This window comes from Entelurus aequoreus, linkage group LG07 (assembly GCF_033978785.1).
Source record: "Entelurus aequoreus isolate RoL-2023_Sb linkage group LG07, RoL_Eaeq_v1.1, whole genome shotgun sequence".
NCBI lineage: Eukaryota > Metazoa > Chordata > Actinopteri > Syngnathiformes > Syngnathidae > Entelurus > Entelurus aequoreus.
Window position 1 is genome coordinate 6,893,516 of NC_084737.1, and position 19,774 is coordinate 6,913,289.

At 39.2% G+C, this 19,774-nt stretch overlaps 1 protein-coding gene across 1 annotated transcript in view; it reads left to right on the plus strand.

The window, feature by feature from the left end:
- The first annotated feature begins 6,317 nt into the window (after positions 1-6,317).
- Positions 6,318-19,774, plus strand: part of kcng1 (potassium voltage-gated channel, subfamily G, member 1) — a 70,174-nt gene continuing 56,717 nt past the window's right edge. The window contains exons 1-2 of the mRNA XM_062051889.1: positions 6,318-6,413; positions 8,251-8,289. The gene's annotated coding sequence lies outside the window, so the exon portion shown is untranslated. The remainder of the gene's footprint in view (positions 6,414-8,250; positions 8,290-19,774) is intronic.

The window sequence follows — 19,774 nt, forward strand, 5'->3', positions numbered from 1 at the left end:
TTTTATACTTTTTATTTGTCGTGTTGTGATTCTGTCATGTCACGTACAATGTCGCTTTTTGATTGGTCAACATGCAACGATGGCTGTGCTGAGGGGCGGGACAAAAACAAAGTTCTGTGTTTTGATTGGTCGACAATACTCTTTTCTGCCTTACCCGGAAATATGTCGTGAACCACACAAAAAGCGCCGTTTTTAAAGAGCGGACAGCGGAAAAAAAACAAGAAAGTGTGGAATATTTTCGTCTGTAGTCGCAGACATTGGAAAATTCACAACTTTTTTCCTCTTGCTTGTCCGACATGTTTCCATGGCAAACTAGTCCACGGAGTCAATGGCTGCCAATAAAGGTGCCCCAAATACTCAACAACATCTTTATGAACACCACAGAGGTTGACATCATTCAAGTTAGTGTATTAAATTATATAAACCATATAAAACTATCATGTCGTTGCAACGATTTGGCTTGTTTTATAATTTTTATTTGTCGTGTTGTGATTCTGTCATGTCACATACAATGTCGCTTTTTGATTGGTCAACATGCAACGATGGCTTTGCTGAGGGGCGGGACAAAAACATAGTTCTGTGTTTTGATTGGTCGACAGTACTCTCTTCCGCCTTACCCGGAAATATGTCGTGAACCACACAAAAAGCGCCGTTTTTAAAGAGCGGACAGCGGAAAAGAACAAGAAAGTGTGGAATATTTTCGTCTGTAGTCGCAGACATTGGAAAATTCACAACTTTTTCCTCTTGCTTGTCCGACATGTTTCCATGGCAAACTAGTCCACGGAGTCGATGGCTGCCAACAAAGGTGCCCCAAATACTCAACAACATCTTTATGAACATCACAGAGGTCGACATCATTCGAGTTAGTGTATTCAATTATATAAACCATATAAAACTATCATGTCGTTGCAACAATTTAGCTTGTTTTATACTTTTTATTTGTCGTGTTGTGATTCTGTCATGTCACGTACAATGTCGCTTTTTGATTGGTCAACATGCAACGATGGCTTTGCTGAGGGGCGGGACAAAAACATAGTTCTGTGTTTTGATTGGTCGACAATACTCTCTTCCGCCTTACCCGGAAATATGTCGTGAACCACACAAAAAGCGCCGTTTTTAAAGAGCGGACAGCGGAAAAAAACAAGAAAGTGTGGAATATTTTCGTCTGTAGTCGCAGACATTGGAAAATTCACAACTTTTTTTCTCTTGCTAGTCCGACATGTTTCCATGGCAAACTAGTCCACGGAGTCGATGGCTGCCAACAAAGGTGCCCCAAATACTCAACAACATCTTTATGAACATCACAGAGGTCGACATCATTCAAGTTAGTGTACTTAATCATATAAACCATATAAAACTATCATGTCGTTACAACAATTTGGCTTGTTTTATACTTTTTATTTGTCGTGTTGTGATTCTGTCATGTCACGTACAATTTCGCTTTTTGATTGGTCAACATGCAACGATGGCTTTGCTGAAGGGCGGGACAAAAACAAAGTTCTGTGTTTTGATTGGTCGACAATACTCTTTTCTGCCTTACCCGGAAATATGCCGTGAACCACACAAAAAGCGCCGTTTTTAAAGAGCGGACAGCGGAAAAAAAAACAAAAAAGTGTGGAATATTTTCGCCTGTAGTCGCAGACATTGGAAAATTCACAACTTTTTTTCTCTTGCTAGTCCGACATGTTTCCATGGCAAACTAGTCCACGGAGTCGATGGCTGCCAACAAAGGTGCCCCAAATACTCAACAACATCTTTATGAACATCACAGAGGTCGACATCATTCAAGTTAGTGTATTCAATTATATAAACCATATAAAACTATCCTGTCGTTGCAACAATTTGGCTTGTTTTATACTTTTTATTTGTCGTGTTGTGATTCTGTCATGTCACGTACAATGTCGCTTTTTGATTGGTCAACATCCAACGATGGCTGTGCTGAAGGGCGGGACAAAAACAAAGTTCTGTGTTTTGATTGGTCGACAATACTCTCTTCCGCCGTACCCGGAAATATGTCGTGAACCACACAAAAAGCGCCGTTTTTAAAGAGCGGACAGCGGAAAAAAACAAGATAGTGTGGAATATTTTCGTCTGTAGTCGCAGACATTGAAAAATTCACAACTTTTTTTCTCTTGCTTGTCCGACATGTTTCCATGGCAAACTAGTCCACGGAGTCAATGGCTGCCAACAAAGGTGCCCCAAATACTCAACAACATCTTTATGAACATCACAGAGGTCGACATCATTCAAGTTAGTGTACTTAATTATATAAACCACATAAAACTATCATGTCGTTGCAACAATTTGGCTTGTTTTATACTTTTTATTTGTCGTGTTGTGATTCTGTCATGTCACGTACAATTTCGCTTTTTGATTGGTCAACATGCAACGATGGCTTTGCTGAAGGGCGGGACAAAAACAAAGTTCTGTGTTTTGATTGGTCGACAATACTCTTTTCTGCCTTACCCGGAAATATGCCGTGAACCACACAAAAAGCGCCGTTTTTAAAGAGCGGACAGCGGGAAAAAAACAAAAAAGTGTGGAATATTTTCGCCTGTAGTCGCAGACATTGAAAAATTCACAACTTTTTTTCTCTTGCTAGTCCGACATGTTTCCATGGCAAACTAGTCCACGGAGTCGATGGCTGCCAACAAAGGTGCCCCATATACTCAACAACATCTTTATGAACATCACAGAGGTCGACATCATTCAAGTTAGTGTACTTAATTATATAAACCACATAAAACTATCATGTCGTTGCAACAATTTGGCTTGTTTTATACTTTTTATTTGTCGTGTTGTGATTCTGTCATGTCACGTACAATGTCGCTTTTTGATTGGTCAACATGCAACGATGGCTTTGCTGAGGGGCGGGACAAAAACAAATTTCTGTGTTTTGATTGGTCGACAATACTCCTTTCTGCCTTACCCGGAAATATGCCGTGAACCACACAAAAAGCGCCGTTTTTAAAGAGCGGACAGCGGGAAAAAAAACAAGAAAGTGTGGGATATTTTCGTCTGTAGTCGCAGACATTGGAAAATTCACAACTTTTTTTCTCTTGCTAGTCCGACATGTTTCCATGGCAAACTAGTCCACGGAGTCAATGGCTGCCAACAAAGGTGCCCCAAATACTCAACAACATCTTTATGAACATCACAGCGATCGACATCATTCAAGTTAGTGTATTAAATTATATAAACCATATAAAACTATCATGTCGTTGCAACAATTTGGCTTGTTTTATACTTTTTATTTGTCGTGTTGTGATTGTGTCATGTCACGTACAATGTCGCTTTTTGATTGGTCAACATGCAACGATGGCTTTGCTGAGGGCGGGACAAAAACAAAGTTCTGTGTTTTGATTGGTCGACAATACTCTCTTCCGCCGTACCCGGAAATATGTCGTGGACCACACAAAAAGCGCCGTTTTTAAAGAGCGGACAGCGGAAAAAAACAAGAAAGTGTGGAATATTTTCGTCTGTAGTCGCAGACATTGGAAAATTCACAACTTTTTTTCTCTTGCTTGTCCGACGTGTTTCCATGGCAAACTAGTCCACGGAGTCAATGGCTGCCAACAAAGGTGCCCCAAATACTCAACAACATCTTTAAGAACATCACAGAGGTCAACATCATTCAAGTTAGTGTATTAAATGATATAAACCACATAAAACTATCCTGTCGTTGCAACAATTTGGCTTGTTTTATACTTTTTATTTGTCGTGTTGTGATTCTGTCATGTCACGTACAATTTCGCTTTTTGATTGGTCAACATGCAACGATGGCTTTGCTGAGGGGCGGGACAAAAACAAAGTTCTGTGTTTTGATTGGTCGACAGTACTCTTTTCTGCCTTACCCGGAAATATGCCGTGAACCACACAAAAAGCGCCGTTTTTAAAGAGCGGACAGCGGAAAAAAAAGAAAGTGTGGAATATTTTCGTCTGTAGTCGCAGACATTGGAAAATTCACAACTTTTTTTCTCTTGCTAGTCCGACATGTTTCCATGGCAAACTAGTCCACTTAGTCGATGGCTGCCAACAAAGGTGCCCCAAATACTCAACAACATCTTTATGAACATCACAGAGATCGACATCATTCAAGTTAGTGTACTTAATTATATAAACCACATAAAACTATCATGTCGTTGCAACAATTTGGCTTGTTTTATACTTTTTATTTGTCGTGTTGTGATTCTGTCATGTCACGTACAATGTCGCTTTTTGATTGGTCAACATGCAACGATGGCTTTGCTGAGGGGCGGGACAAAAACAAAGTTCTGTGTTTGATTGGTCGACAATACTCTTTTCTGCCTTACCCGGAAATATGCCGTGAACCACACAAAAAGCGCCGTTTTTAAAGAGCGGACAGCGGGAAAAAAAACAAGAAAGTGTGGAATATTTTCGCCTGTAGTCGCAGACATTGGAAAATTCACAACTTTTTTTCTCTTGCTAGTCCGACATGTTTCCATGGCAAACTAGTCCACGGAGTCAATGGCTGCCAACAAAGGTGCCCCAAATACTCAACAACATCTTTATGAACATCACAGAGGTCAACATCATTCAAGTTAGTGTATTAAATGATATAAACCACATAAAACTATCATGTCGTTGCAACGATTTGGCTTGTTTTATACTTTTTATTTGTCGTGTTGTGATTCTGTCATGTCACGTACAATGTCGCTTTTTGATTGGTCAACATCCAACGATGGCTGTGCTGAAGGGCGGGGCAAAAACAAAGTTCTGTGTTTTGATTGGTCGACAATACTCTCTTCCGCCTTACCCGGAAATATGTCGTGAACCACACAAAAAGCGCCGTTTTTAAAGAGCGGACAGCGGGAAAAAAAACAAGAAAGTGTGGAATATTTTCGTCTGTAGTCGCAGACATTGGAAAATTCACAACTTTTTTTCTCTTGCTAGTCCGACATGTTTCCATGGCAAACTAGTCCACGGAGTCAATGGCTGCCAATAAAGGTGCCCCAAATACTCAACAACATCTTTATGAACATCACAGAGGTCGACATCATTCAAGTTACTGTACTTAATTATATAAACCACATAAAACTATCATGTCGTTGCAACAATTTGGCTTGTTTTATACTTTTTATTTGTCGTGTTGTGATTCTGTCATGTCACGTACAATATCGCTTTTTGATTGGTCAACATCCAACGATGGCTGTGCTGAAGGGCGGGACAAAAACAAAGTTCTGTGTTTTGATTGGTCAACAATACTCTCTTCCGCCTTACCCGGAAATATGTCGTGAAGCACACAAAAAGCGCCGTTTTTAAAGAGCGGACAGCGGAAAAAGAACAAGAAAGTGTGGAATATTTTCGTCTGTAGTCGCAGATATTGGAAAATTCACAACTTTTTTCCTCTTGCTAGTCCGACATGTTTCCATGGCAAACTAGTCCACGGAGTCGATGGCTGCCAACAAAGGTGCCCCAAATACTCAACAACATCTTTATGAACATCACAGAGGTCGACATCATTCAAGTTAGTGTATTCAATTATATAAACCATATAAAACTATCATGTCGTTTCAACAATTTGGCTTGTTTTATACTTTTTATTTGTCGTGTTGTGATTCTGTCATGTCACGTACAATGTCGCTTTTTGATTGGTCAACATCCGACGATGGCTGTGCTGAAGGGCGGGACAAAAACAAAGTTCTGTGTTTTGATTGGTCGACAATACTCTCTTCCGCCTTATCCGGAAATATGTCGTGAACCACACAAAAAGCGCCGTTTTTAAAGAGCGGACAGCGGAAAAGAAACAAGAAAGTGTGGAATATTTTCGTCTGTAGTTGCAGACATTGGAAAATTCACAACTTTTTTTCTCTTGCTAGTCCGACATGTTTCCATGGCAAACTAGTCCACGGAGTCAATGGCTGCCAACAAAGGTGCCCCAAATACTCAACAACATCTTTATGAACATCACAGAGGTCGACATAATTCAAGTTAGTGTACTTAATTATATAAACCACATACAACTATCATGTCGTTGCAACAATTTGGCTTGTTTTATACTTTTTATTTGTAGTGTTGTGATTCTGTCATGTCACGTACAATGTCGCTTTTTGATTGGTCAACATGCAACGATGGCTTTGCTGAGAGGCGGGACAAAAACATAGTTCTGTGTTTTGATTGGTCGACAATACTCTCTTCCTCCTTACCCGGAGATAGGTCGTGAACCACACAAAAAGCGCCGTTTTTAAAGAGCGGACAGCGGAAAAGAACAAGAAAGTGTGGAATATTTTCGTCTGTAGTCGCAGACATTGGAAAATTCACAACTTTTTTCCTCTTGCTAGTCCAACATGTTTCCATGGCAAACTAGTCCACGGAGTCGATGGCTGCCAACAAAGGTGCCCCAAATACTCAACAACATCTTTATGAACATCACAGAGGTCGACATCATTCAAGTTAGTGTATTCAATTATATAAACCATATAAAACTATCATGTCGTTACAACAATTTGGCTTGTTTTATACTTTTTATTTGTCGTGTTGTGATTCTGTCATGTCACGTACAATGTCGCTTTTTGATTGGTCAACATGCAACGATGGCTTTGCTGAGAGGCGGGACAAAAACAAAGTTCTGTGTTTTGATTGGTCGACAATACTCTCTTCCGCCTTACCCGGAAATATGTCGCGAACCACACAAAAAGCGCAGTTTTTAAAGAGCGGACAGCGGAAAAAAACAAGAAAGTGTGGAATATTTTCGTCTGTAGTCGCAGACATTGGAAAATTCAAAACTTTTTTTCTCTTGCTAGTCCGACATGTTTCCATGGCAAACTAGTCCACGGAGTCAATGGCTGCCAACAAAGGTGCCCCAAATACTCAACAACATTTTTATGAACATCACAGAGATCGACATCATTCAAGTTAGTGTATTAAATTATATAAACCATAAATAACTATTCTGTCGTTGCAACAATTTGGCTTGTTTTATACTTTTTATCGAGTACATTCTTTTTGTCCAAATTATCACTTTTTATATCATTGTTTTGACTTTTTAATCACATAATTTCAACTATTTATCTCACAATTATGATTTACTATTGGGGTTTTACATTTTTTAATGGCGGAATTGGACTTCCATAACCAACAGATGTGTTAGCATATCTTAATTGTTGTATCAGAAATAAACAATGACCACATACAACCATATTAGAGGTCAAATTAAAGAATATTTATCATATTATTGTCTAACTCTTCATTAACCAAGCGGACCAGTTCAGGTTTTTGACTTGCTCTTCTTTAGTGGTTTGTAGGCATCTGCTCCAACTTAACTTAACCTCTTAAGGCCCAAGCTGTTTGTTTACATGCTTTTTTTATTTATCTTTGCTATTTGGGCTTATTGGACCCCAATTAGAATAAAAACTAAGAATCATCTTTTTATATGATGTACTTAGTCCTTAAGTAACAAACGTGTACTTCATGTTTAATGACATGCTAATTCTTATTTTTAAACTTTTTTTCTCCCAAATTCCACTGTATGTTATACTCTTCTGACACCACCAGATGGCAGTATAAGTGTCCACATAAGCGGCCATAAGACCCCAATTCAGTAGTGTACACAATTTTGGAAATAAGAGCTAAAATGTGCTGTCCACGCATGTGGCCACTAAGGCTTTAGAGGTTTTAATCTACAGTGCCAAACAAATACACTGCAGCAGGCTTTCTCAAACTTTTTTTTCCACCAAGTACTACCTCAGAAAATTTGGCTACCCAAGTACTCTCGTACCACCATAGTGAAGAACAATAAAATACAGTAGCATAGTAGGCCTACATATTGATCAAAAACAAGGATTTAATTAGCAAGAATGTTTAATATTTTTGGCCACTCTGACATTACACACATTTTGAACAGTAACACTGTGTTTAAATATAGAAATATAAAACATTGTACCTCAATCAAGTGATTTTGAGTTTGACGTACCACTTGGTAGAGCCCGCGTACCACAAGTGTTATGAGAAACACTACATTATAGTATATTACTTTCATTAAATAGTGTTTTGTCTTTATTAGTATTTATCTGCTGCTGCTACTACCACCACTATCATGTCAACAATGAATAAATGTCGTTAAAACAACAACTTTCGTACATTCTCACTTTCTGTCATTTGGAGGTAATTCATTCCATTTTCATGTGAGGTGCCTGTTATTGTTCGGCAAAATAAAAATTGTGTTTGGTTTGAATGTCTGCACATGTTTTGGTTAAGAAACTGATCACATATGTGTTGTACTTCCTCTAGTACCCAGCAGAGGGAGACAGTGCACCTTGTATCACCTGGGTGAGTGACGGCGGCCAAACAGTTGATGTAATGTAACATCATCATTTGTAAGAATGTGATTGTATTCTATGTTTGTAAAAGTCCATTACACTTGGAACCTGCAGGGGGAGCAAAACTGCTTGTGATTGATATAAAATACAAACACTGGCATGAGCTGTTAAGAATGTAAAAATGTTACTTACCGTCATGGGAATATTTTGTTTTTATGTTTGTGTAACTCTTTTTGTCCGAATATTGGGCTTTTTTTTTAAGGTTAATTGAAATTATACAAGCGAGACCTGCTCAGTGGCCTAGTGGTTAGAGTGTCCGCCCTGAGAGCGGTAGGTCGTGAGTTCAAACCCCGGCCGAGTCATACCAAAGACTATAAAAATGGGACCCATTACCTCCCTGCTTGGCACTCAGCATCAAGATAGGAATGGGGGGTTAAATCACCAAAAATGATTCCCGGGCGTGGCCACCGCTGCTGCTCACTGCTCCTCTCACCTCCCAGGGGGTGATCAAGGGTGATGGGTCAATTGCAGAGAATAATTTCGCCACACCTAGTGTGTGTGTGTGACAATCATTGGCACTTTAACTTTTTTACTTTATTAATAACCTGTGATTAATCATGATTAATCCGAATTCAAAGTAGTGATTAATAATAATTAATCTAAATTCAAAGTTATGGTTAATCATGATTTTTTTTTAAACATTTGATAGCGCTAATTATTGCAAAATTATCTATGCATTTATCTTTTTCTTTTTTTTATACAAACTGATGGATAACTTGCTTTAAAATTCATAAACCAGGTGGACAAGCAAATACAGTATTTTATTTGGAAAAAAACAAAACAAAAATTGGAATATATTTTAATATTATGTCTGTTGCATGATCAGATCAAATTAAAGTCAAAATACATGAAATTTTAATGTCAAAAAACAAATACATTTTGTGAGAAAAATCAAGTGCTTTCTAGGCTTTCGCGGGCCACATAAAAGTACGTGGTGGGCCAGATCTGGCCCCTGGGCCTTGAGTTTGACACCGATGCCTTAGGCTGTTTAATTGAATCATCTTTAATTCTACTTTTGGCGCCCCACTGTGTTTTTTAAAAATGTTTTAAAAATGGTTTTATTCCAAAAGCCCACAGAGCCGCGTTAAAGTCATGACTGATCTCCTCGCACGTGGCTTTCTAAAGTGGGCATATGAGTGGGCGCAAGGAAAAGGTGGTCCACTGGTTGGTGAACACCACGTTGTTTGCAGCGATCAATGAACAGTCCTGTACACCAAGCAAGTCATGTAACGCTGTACAGACAACACTCAAACATGCATTCTCTTTCTACTTCTAGTAATAACAAAGGCCTTATTAGTCAGATTCTTGTTACAGTAACGATATTCCCTAATGAACAATGTATGGTTTAGTAAAGTGCTTATAAACAAGGTACTAATGTGGATGATAAAAATGTAAAATTTGTGTTGGCCACTAAAGTTTCGCCCCTAGTAGAGTAATAACTCTTATTTTAGTTTTCTAGCGCCCACTAATATCACAATTTGCTACAAAGATGCATGACGTTGATGGATGGAGCCTTTAATTGTTTACTCTTTTTAGGATAAATATGCTACGATATGAATTCTTCCATAAGTAGAAAAATGTTATTAAATACAGCAACTAACAACGATGCTCGCTCACATTCTACCGACGGATGCTGTCAGGTTTGAGCACCGAACTATCTATTAAACAGAACGAGAAGCAAGGACTCAAGCAGAGACAGATTTTAATTTTGCTCATGAGGAGAACGTATGGACCTGCACACTCAGTTACAGTCTCCCACCTGTCAGGTTCAAACACTGATGCCATCTATTAAACAGACAAGAAGCAAGGAATCAAGCAGAGACAGATTTTAATTTTGCTCATGAGGAGAACATATGGAGCTGCACACTCAGTTACAGTCTCCCACCTGTCAGGTTCAAACACCGAACTATCTATTAAACAGACAAGAAGCAAGGAATCAAGTAGAGACAGATTTCAATTTTGCTCATGAGGAGAACATATGGAGCTGCACACTCAGTTACAGTCTCCCACCTGTCAGGTTCAAACACCGAACTATCTATTAAACAGACAAGAAGCAAGGAATCAAGTAGAGACAGATTTCAATTTTGCTCATGAGGAGAACGTATGGCGCTGCACACTCAGTTACAGTCTCCCACCTGTCAGGTTCAAACACCGAACTATCTATTAAACAGACAAGAAGCGAGGAATCAAGTAGAGACAGATTTAAATTTTGCTCATGAGGAGAACGTATGGAGCTGCACACTCAGTTACAGTCTCCCACCTGTCAGGTTCAAACACTGATGCCATCTATTAAACAGACAAGAAGCAAGGAATCAAGCAGAGACAGATTTTAATTTTGCTCATGAGGAGAACATATGGAGCTGCACACTCAGTTACAGTCTCCCACCTGTCAGGTTCAAACACCGAACTATCTATTAAACAGAACAAGAAGCAAGGAATCAAGCAGAGACAGATTTAAATGTTGCTCATGGGGAGAACGTATGGATCTGCACACTCAGTTACAGTCTCCCACCTGTCAGGTTCAAAAACTGATGACATCTATTAAACAGAACAAGAAGCAAGGAATCAAGCAGAGACAGATTTTAATTTTGCTCATGAGGAGAACGTATGGATCTGCACACTCAGTTACAGTCTCCCACCTGTCAGGTTCAAACACTGATGACATCTATTAAACAGAACAAGAAGCAAGGAATCAAGCAGAGACAGATTTAAATTTTGCTCATGTGGAGAACGTATGGAGCTGCACACTCAGTTACAGTCTCCCACCTGTCAGGTTCAAACACTGATGCCATCTATTAAACAGACAAGAAGCAAGGAATTAAGCAGAGACAGATTTTAATTTTGCTCATGGGGAGAACATATGGAGCTGCACACTCAGTTACAGTCTCCCACCTGTCAGGTTCAAACACAGAACTATCTATTAAACAGACAAGAAGCGAGGAATCAAGTAGAGACAGATTTAAATTTTGGTAAAACTGGTGGACCCAAATGCACAAAAAGACAAGCAGAATTAAAGTTCAAGGGTTATAATTAATAAAACCAGAGGGAAAGGAGGGAGCTCGTAGTCCTTGGCTTGGCAGTCCAGGAGAGCACACTGAGGCTAGCAGGCTGTGGCAAGCAGGCTGAGGCTAGCAGGCTGAGGCTAGCAGGCTGTGGCTAGCAGGCTGTGGCTAACAGGCTGAGGCTAGCAGGCTGAGGCTAGCAGGCTGTGGCTAGCAGGCTGAGGCTAGGCTGAGGCTAGCAGGCTGAGGCTATCAGGATGAGGCTAGCAGGCTGAGGCTAGCAGGCTGTGGCTAGCAGGCTGAGGCTAGCAGGCTGAGCAGGCACACACGGCAGGTAGGGAACTGAAGGCAGAGGGAAAAAACAGGGGTAGAATGAGGAGCCAAAAAACACAAAAATGGCAGATTCGCAAGATATCCAAAAGTGCTAGAATTCAAGAACAAACAGGCGAGAAGCGTTACCACATGTAGAAAGGTGAATGATTCGGTTGCTGGGATCAGCTGTGCCAGGCTGAGAGCTGGAGCCACGCCTACGCCCAAAACACGCCCACTCTCCCAAAGACAAACACAGAGACAAACAGACACAGACAGAGACTGTGACAGTCTCTGCTTTGTCTGCGTCAAGGTACTCGATGTTCGCCCTTGGCAGTCAGCAGGCCATGTCTGGACACAAACACTGATACGAGACGACTCGCAATCCAAGATTGCAAGTTGTCCCTTTGCACAGATAGAAAAGTACAACTTCAGCACAATTGATAATAACTATAGCAACGGCCTTTAAGCATAAGAGTTGTGTGATAACTTACACATAATGATTCTAACACACCACGCTCTGAGGTACAGCCCCCGCGCCTTCACATGTCCTGTGAAGTGATCTGTTTTGTTTCTGGAGATGGAATTTGTCATAAATTAACCCAAAAATTGTTTTTCATTTTTTCTGACCTTGTAATGGACTTTTTTTTGGCGAGCGCTCGAGCTCCATATTGTCTTTGATGAGAAGGAAAAGCGTGAAAACGATCCATCTGTCAACAAAGCTTCCTGGCATGATTGCCAAAGAGCACGTTGTCCAATCAGTGGCCTCAGCGGCGCATTTTTTAATCATGACTTTTTGCGGCTTTGATGCATTTTCATTCATGTCCTTCTCCCCGCTGACAAATGGTCTGCATGCCGGAGGCGCGCCGCCACACTCAGTGGTCGTCATTCATCAAGAGAGGAGTTAAAATGTGGCATCTTTGTTCACCAATAAAAGACAATTGTGTGTAGACAAAAGACACAAGTTAATGTTCAAGTATTCATTTTGACAAACACGCTCTTAAAGAGCTGTAAGTCATTAAAGTACGCGTGTAAACACTCCATGCATCTAACATGCGTCCAACACGCAACACAATTGGCACCCTCGCCTAGCAACCCGCCGTAACCATGGCGACGCAATTACGCTTAAAACACAGCTCTTCCGCTTTAAACGTGACACGTCTAATTAGTTACCAAAATAGAGCTTTTTTTAAAAAAAAAATTGAACTCTGATGCTGAGAGGCAAGCGTGGAGGTTTTTTTTAATGCCAAAATTTAACAAAAAGCAATGTTGCTTTTTAGGACGAGGCAGTATCATAAATTACAATTATTTATGAAAAAAAAGGCATTTAATAATGAATATTAAATCACAAATAAAAATGTAATTTAATACATGTATATGTCATTGAGCCATTTAAAAATTGCCCTAAAATGTTAGTATTTTGTCTTATGATTAAATATAAAGCCATGTTGCTTTTTAGGGTACGGAAGTATCATTACATGATGAATATTGTCGTTAAAACTGAATATGGTCATTAAATAAATAAGAAATGCCTTAAAAATATTAGAAATGTAATTTCATAAATACACATTCATCCATCCATCCATTTTCTACCGCTTGTCCCTTTCGAGCTCACATGTCATTAGATATTTTTAAAAAGAAATGAAAAATGAAAATAAATAAATGTACAGTGTAAATCTGAAGCCAAGTTGCTTTTGCAGGTGTGACAGCATTACAAAATAAAACACTTAAAGAAATAACCAAGTCATTAAAAAGTAAATAAGGACAATAATTAACTGTGATTATTTAATTAATTATAATTAATTGTAATTTAATACATTTAAATGGCATTAAGTCATTTAAAAGGGCCATAAAATGTATATATTTATTTTGTATTTTATATATGTTTTGTAATTAAATATAAAGCTAAGAAATACCATCAAAAATTAAAAAAAAATATTTTCATAAATATAAATGTTTTTAAAAAGCCATTAAAGTATTAAATTGATGGTAACATAAATATACAGTGTCAATCAGAAGCATAGTAGCTTTTCTTGGTGTGACAGCATCACAAAATAAAACGATTAAAGAAATAAAAAAGTAATTAAAAAGTGAATAATGTCCATCCATTAATTTTCTACCGCTTGTCCCTTAATAAATAGGAAAAATAATTACAATGTAATGTAATACATTTAATTGTCTTCAAGCCATTAAAAAAGCCATGACATTTATGTATTTAATTTGTATTTTATGTATTTTTTTTATAAATAAATATAAAATTAAGAAATATTGTCCCAAAAAATATGTATAAATGTCATTAAATAATTTTTTAAGTCATAAAAATTTTGAAATAATCATAAGATCAATATACAGTGTAAAGTTATTTTTCATGGTGTGACAGCATCATGAAATAAAACAAGTAATAAATAAATAATAAAAAAGTAAATGATGCCAATAAATAAGAAAAATAATTAAAAATCATACATTTAATTAGAATTAAGTCATTTAAAAAGGCCATGACTTTTATATATTTAGTTTATATTTTATATATTTATCATAATAAAATATAAAATTTAGAAATACTGTCAAAATAAAACTTATATTCAAATAAATATTGCTGTCATTAAATATTGTTTTTAAATCCATAATATTGAATTAATCATAAATAAACATACAGTGTAAATCTGAAGCCAAGTTGCTTTTTATGATGTGACAGCATCATAAAATCTAATTATTATAGAAATAAACAAGTCGTTAAAAAGTGAACAATGGCATTTGATAAATAAAAAAATATATATTTAAAATGTCATTTAAAACATTTAAATGTCATTAAGTCATTTAAGGAGGCCATGACATTTAGATATTTAATTTAATGTTTTGTATAATTAAATATAAAGTTATGAAATACCATTAAAAGATTAAAATATAATTTAATAAATGTCATAAATATATTTTAAAAGCCATGACATTTTTAAATTGATCATAAAATAGATATAGAGTGTAAATAAAAAGCAGCAGGGTAATGGAATAAAAGTATGGAAAAAACATTAAATAATTAATGAACACCCATTTTTGCCTTGCTTAAAAGGACTGGATCTTACAATCCCTGTTGGGATCAGTACATATTGGAGCGACCATTTCTTTAGTGGGGTTGGAGATATTTCTTGGTGGGATTGGCACTGACCACAAAGACGGTCGCCAAAGAACACATCATCAGTTGTGTGCCCTGGACTCAGTTAGTGTTTCGGCCTTTATCACAATACACCCTCGTCCAAGGCTGGCCCACAGGTTGATGAGGCCTGGGGTTAGGGTTAGTTGATATTAGTTAAATGTTAGATGTTAGTTAAATAAAAATAGCCTTTTCCTTTCGTATGCCTCATCGATGGCATCTTACCAAGGGCCCGTGAGCTCAACGATAAGGACAGGTTGGCAGGCATTGGACCAGAGGACCAAGTCAAGTTGATCACTGCGATTAGGTCCACTTTCATTTCCCAATCTCTCGCTGTGTTAAGTGTGTATGAGTCTGCAGTTGTTCCCTTGTTGATCTCCTTCTCGAATGAAGGAGGATGTCAGCTGTGGGACTGTGTCCTGAGTACCTATGTGCAAAGGCGTTGGTGGTTACCCTAATCTGCTCCAGTTCTGCGACCAGGCATCTCAACACTTGGTTGTGGCGCCATGTGTATCTTCTCTGAGTTAGGCTGACCTTGCAGCCTGCCAGGATATGCTTGAGGTTTGCAGGGGCTGCACACTGGAGACAGGCCGGATCCTCTCCTAACCAGAGATGTAGGTTAGTTGGAAAGGGAAGGACATCGTACTCGGCTCTGATTATGAAGCTCAGCCTGTTAGACTCCATGTTCCATAATTTGCCTTTGTTTGCTTACTTACTACTAAAAGAAAAGTGGTCTAGTATGTTCACTATTTTATTTAAGGACAAAATTGCAAAAATAAACATGTTTAATGTAAGGTTTTTTGTTAAAATGAAGTCAATGCCATTTTTTGTGGTCCCCTTTATTTAAAAAGTATCGAAAAGCGCCGAAATACATTTTGGTACCGGTACCAAAATATTGGTATCGGGACAACCCTACTGTGGACTTACGGGAATACCCGCCACCGGGCTTCACTCGACTGATTTGCACTGCCTCTGATGATATAAATGTTATTAGATAGCCATGACATTTGTAAGTTGATTATTTTAAAATAATACATATTTGTCATTTTTTTAATGGTATATTTTGGAATCAAATGTAAAACATTTCACGTAAATGTTTCAATATTTCATTATTTATTTGGTTTATATTTATTTATTCAGGTCAAAAAATGGATGGATGGATATTTAATTAAAAATCCATCCCAGCATTCCTATGCATGTTAAAAATGTGCTATGTTAATGCTAAGTGTCAGGTTCAAACACTGATGGCATCTATTAAACAAGACAAGAGGCAAAGAATTAAACAGAGACAGAATTCAATTTGGACTCAATATTGAGGAGAGTCGTGTGTACACTGTACCCTTATAACAGTATCTCAGCACGCTCTGCCGAAAGATTGCACGCCTCCCGCTTTTATTTTGGACCCTCCCCGACCACATGGCCACCACTGTTTCCAAAGGACAAAGGTCGCAAGAAGTTCACAGAAAAGGTCGTAAACAATTCACGGAAAAGGTCAGTTCAAAAAGACTTCGTAAAATAGTTCCAAAAGAGGTCCATAAAATAGTTCAAAAAGACGTTCGTTGACCAGTTCAAAAAGGAGGTTGAAAAAGAGGTCGTCTGGAAATTGGGCAGATCCTGTCTTCTCTCCGCTTTGAAGTATGAAAGAGCACAGGAACACCTTCATCTTGCTCCCCCCCCCTACACAGTGGAGTTTTACGACCTGGTAGGTTTCAAAGACAGCTTTTGCCTTCTCACCAGACCCTCAATGTAACACAAAGTTTTTGTGATAATTTAGAAACAATTATTCTAACACTAAGAGATTATGTTCTCGCTTTGAATCGTGTTTAATTTGACAGTCTGACTCGGGGGTGCATTTGCACGCTGTCTGGATGGATGCTGCTATGATATGCTGTGATGCATGACTCAATTGATGCAGTGAAAGGTTCCTACGTGCCAGCTTCATCCGGGCAAGGAGTTCAATAATCACACGCACAATTTGCCGAGTGAAGAACACTGATTGGACGCCAGCGAGCTGCTGCTTGATTCCTTTGACAAACGAGGGCGAGCGATCCAGCAAATAAAGAGAGTAATAATGCTGCGACCCCGCCGCTGAAAGCTGCTCCATTGTAATCCTCACTCGCTCCCTGTGGAGTCCCTGATGTGTTAAGTGGCTTTAATGCTGCTCTTTGCAACACAACACGGTTTTTTGTATCAGACCAGCACACGTTGCAATGACCACGGAAAAATGTCATAAAGCTTCTGAGTGCATCACAGCGTGTCATACATAACATGGCTCATTTTTACTGGCACTTAACATATCGTAAAATAAAATGAACTAATTAATGACATGTTATTTCATTCAATCAACATTTGAGTAAAAATCATCCAGCCGTCCGTCCATTTGTCTCTGTGGAAGTTGCGTCCTCGCAGTCCCACTGTCAGACACGGCACAGGAGCCAAGCGTGCGTGTTTTAACAAGGTTTTAAAGGTCTACTGAAAGGCCTACTGAAATTAAATTGTTTTATTTAAACGGGAATAGCAGATCCATTCTATGTGTCATACTTGATCATTTCGCGATATTGCCATATTTTTGCTGAAAGGATTTAGTAGAGAAAATCGACGATAAAGTTCGCAACTTTTGCTCGCTGATAAAAAAAAAGCCTTGCCTGTACCGGAAGTAGCGTGACGTCACAGGAGCTAGGATTCCTCACAATTCCCCGTTGTTTACAATGGAGCGAGAGCGATTCAGAGCGATTCGGAGCGACAAAGCGACGATTACCCCATTAATTTGAGCGAGGATGAAAGATTCGTAGATGAGGAACGTTACAGTGAAGGACTCGAGAGGCAGTGATGGACGTATCTTTTTTCGCTCTGACCGTAACTTAGGTACAAGCTGGCTCATTGGATTCCACACTCTCCTTTTTTTATTGTGGATCACGGATTTGTATTTTAAACCACCTCGGATACTATATCCTCTTGAAAATGAGAGTCGAGCACGCGAAATGGACATTTAAAGTGACTTTTATCTCCACGACAATACATCGGTGACACACTTAGCTACTGAGCTAACGTGATTGCATCGTTCTCAAATGAAGATAGAAACAAAATAAATAAACCCCTGACTGGAAGGATAGACAGAAGATCAACAATACTATTAAACCATGTACATGTAACTACACGGTTAAAAATTCTCAGCCTGGTAAGGCTTAACAATGCTGTTGCTAGCGACGCTAAGGCTAATTTAGCAACTTAGCAACCGGACCTCACAGAACTATGATAAAAACATTAGCGCTCCACCTTCGCCAGCCAGCCCTCATCTTCCCATCAACAGCCGTGCTCACCTGCGTTCCAGCGATCGACGGCGCGACGAAGGACTTCATCCGTGGGTTTGGCGGCAAGCATCGGCTAGGCGTAGTAAGTAGTCCTTGTTGTGTTGCTGTAAGTATTGTACTTAGCCACTAATACACCGATCGATCCCACCTACAACGTTCTTCTTTGCAGCCTCCATTGTTCATTAAACAAATTGCAAAAGATTCACCAACACAGATGTCCAGAATACTGTGGAATTTTGTCGAAGAAAACAAGAGGTTTTTGTATCGGGTCGATGGGGTACAACCACTTCCGTGGATTTTGCGACTTCACGCGCATAAATCATATCCAAAGGAGTTTTTCAACCGAAAGTGTGGCGGGAATTTTAAAATTGCACTTTATAAGTTAACCCGGCCGTATTGGCATGTGTTGCAATGTTAAGATTTCATCATTGATATATAAACTATCAGACTGCATGGTTGGTAGTAGTGGCTTTCAGTAGGCCTTGAAAGCCACTACTACCACCACGCAGTCTGATCGATCGTTGGAACGCAGGTGAGCACGGGTCGTGATGAGCAGATGAGAGCTGGCGTAGGTGCAGAGCTAATGTTTTTAGCATAGCTCTGTCGAGGTTCCGTAGCTAAGTTAGCTTCAATGGCGTCGTTAGCAACAGCATTGCTAAGCTTCGCCAAGCTGGAAAGCATTAACCGTGTAGTTACATGTCCAGAGTTTGGTAGTATTGTTGATCTTCTGGCTATCCTTCCAGTCAGGGACTTATTTGTTTTGTTTCTATATGCAGTAAAGCCCGATGCTATCACGTTAGCTCAGTAGCTAAAGTGCTTCACCGATGTATTGTCGTGGAGATAAAAGTCACTGTGAGTGTCCATTTCGCGTTCTCGACTCTCATTTTCAAGAGGATATAGTATCCGAGGTGGTTTAAAATACAAATCCGTGATCCACAGTAGAAAAAGGAGAGAGTGTGGAATCCAATGAGCCAGCTTGTACCTAAGTTACGGTCAGAGCGAAAAAAGATACGTTCTGCACTGCACGCTAGTCCTTCACTTTCTCGTTCCTCATCCACGAATCTTTCATCCTCGCTAAAAGTAATGGGGTAATCGTCGCTTTCTCGGTCAGAATCTCTCTCGCTGCTGGTGTAAACAATAGGAAAATGTGAGCAGTCCTTCCTCCGGTGTCGTCACACTACTTCCGGTAGGGGTAAGGCTTTTTTTTATCAGAGACCAAAAGTTGCGAAATTTATCGTCGTTGTTCTATACTAAATACGTTCAGAAAAAATATGGCAATATCGCGAAATGATCAAGTATGACACATAGAATGGATCTGCTATCCCCGTTTGAATTAAAAAAAATCATTTCAGTAGGCCTTTAATAATCATATGTTTTAACAAAAGTTTTCTCTCCAGCAGAACGTGACTTTTCAGCCACGTCCGTATCCTCTCTCTCCTCCTGCTCCCGGCCGCTTACTGTTAAAGACAACAGATGATTAGATTAACACGTACCACCTGTGAAATCTAATCACCTGCCAGCTGTGTCTCACCGTCAGCACTGCCACGCCCCCGTCTGATGGTGCTCTGTCCTCAGCGCCATGGACAGAGGTGGTGACCTTTGCTCGTGCAGGCAGCGCTGGCCACACCTCCCTCCACAGTCTCTTTTTAAATCAGTAAAATAATA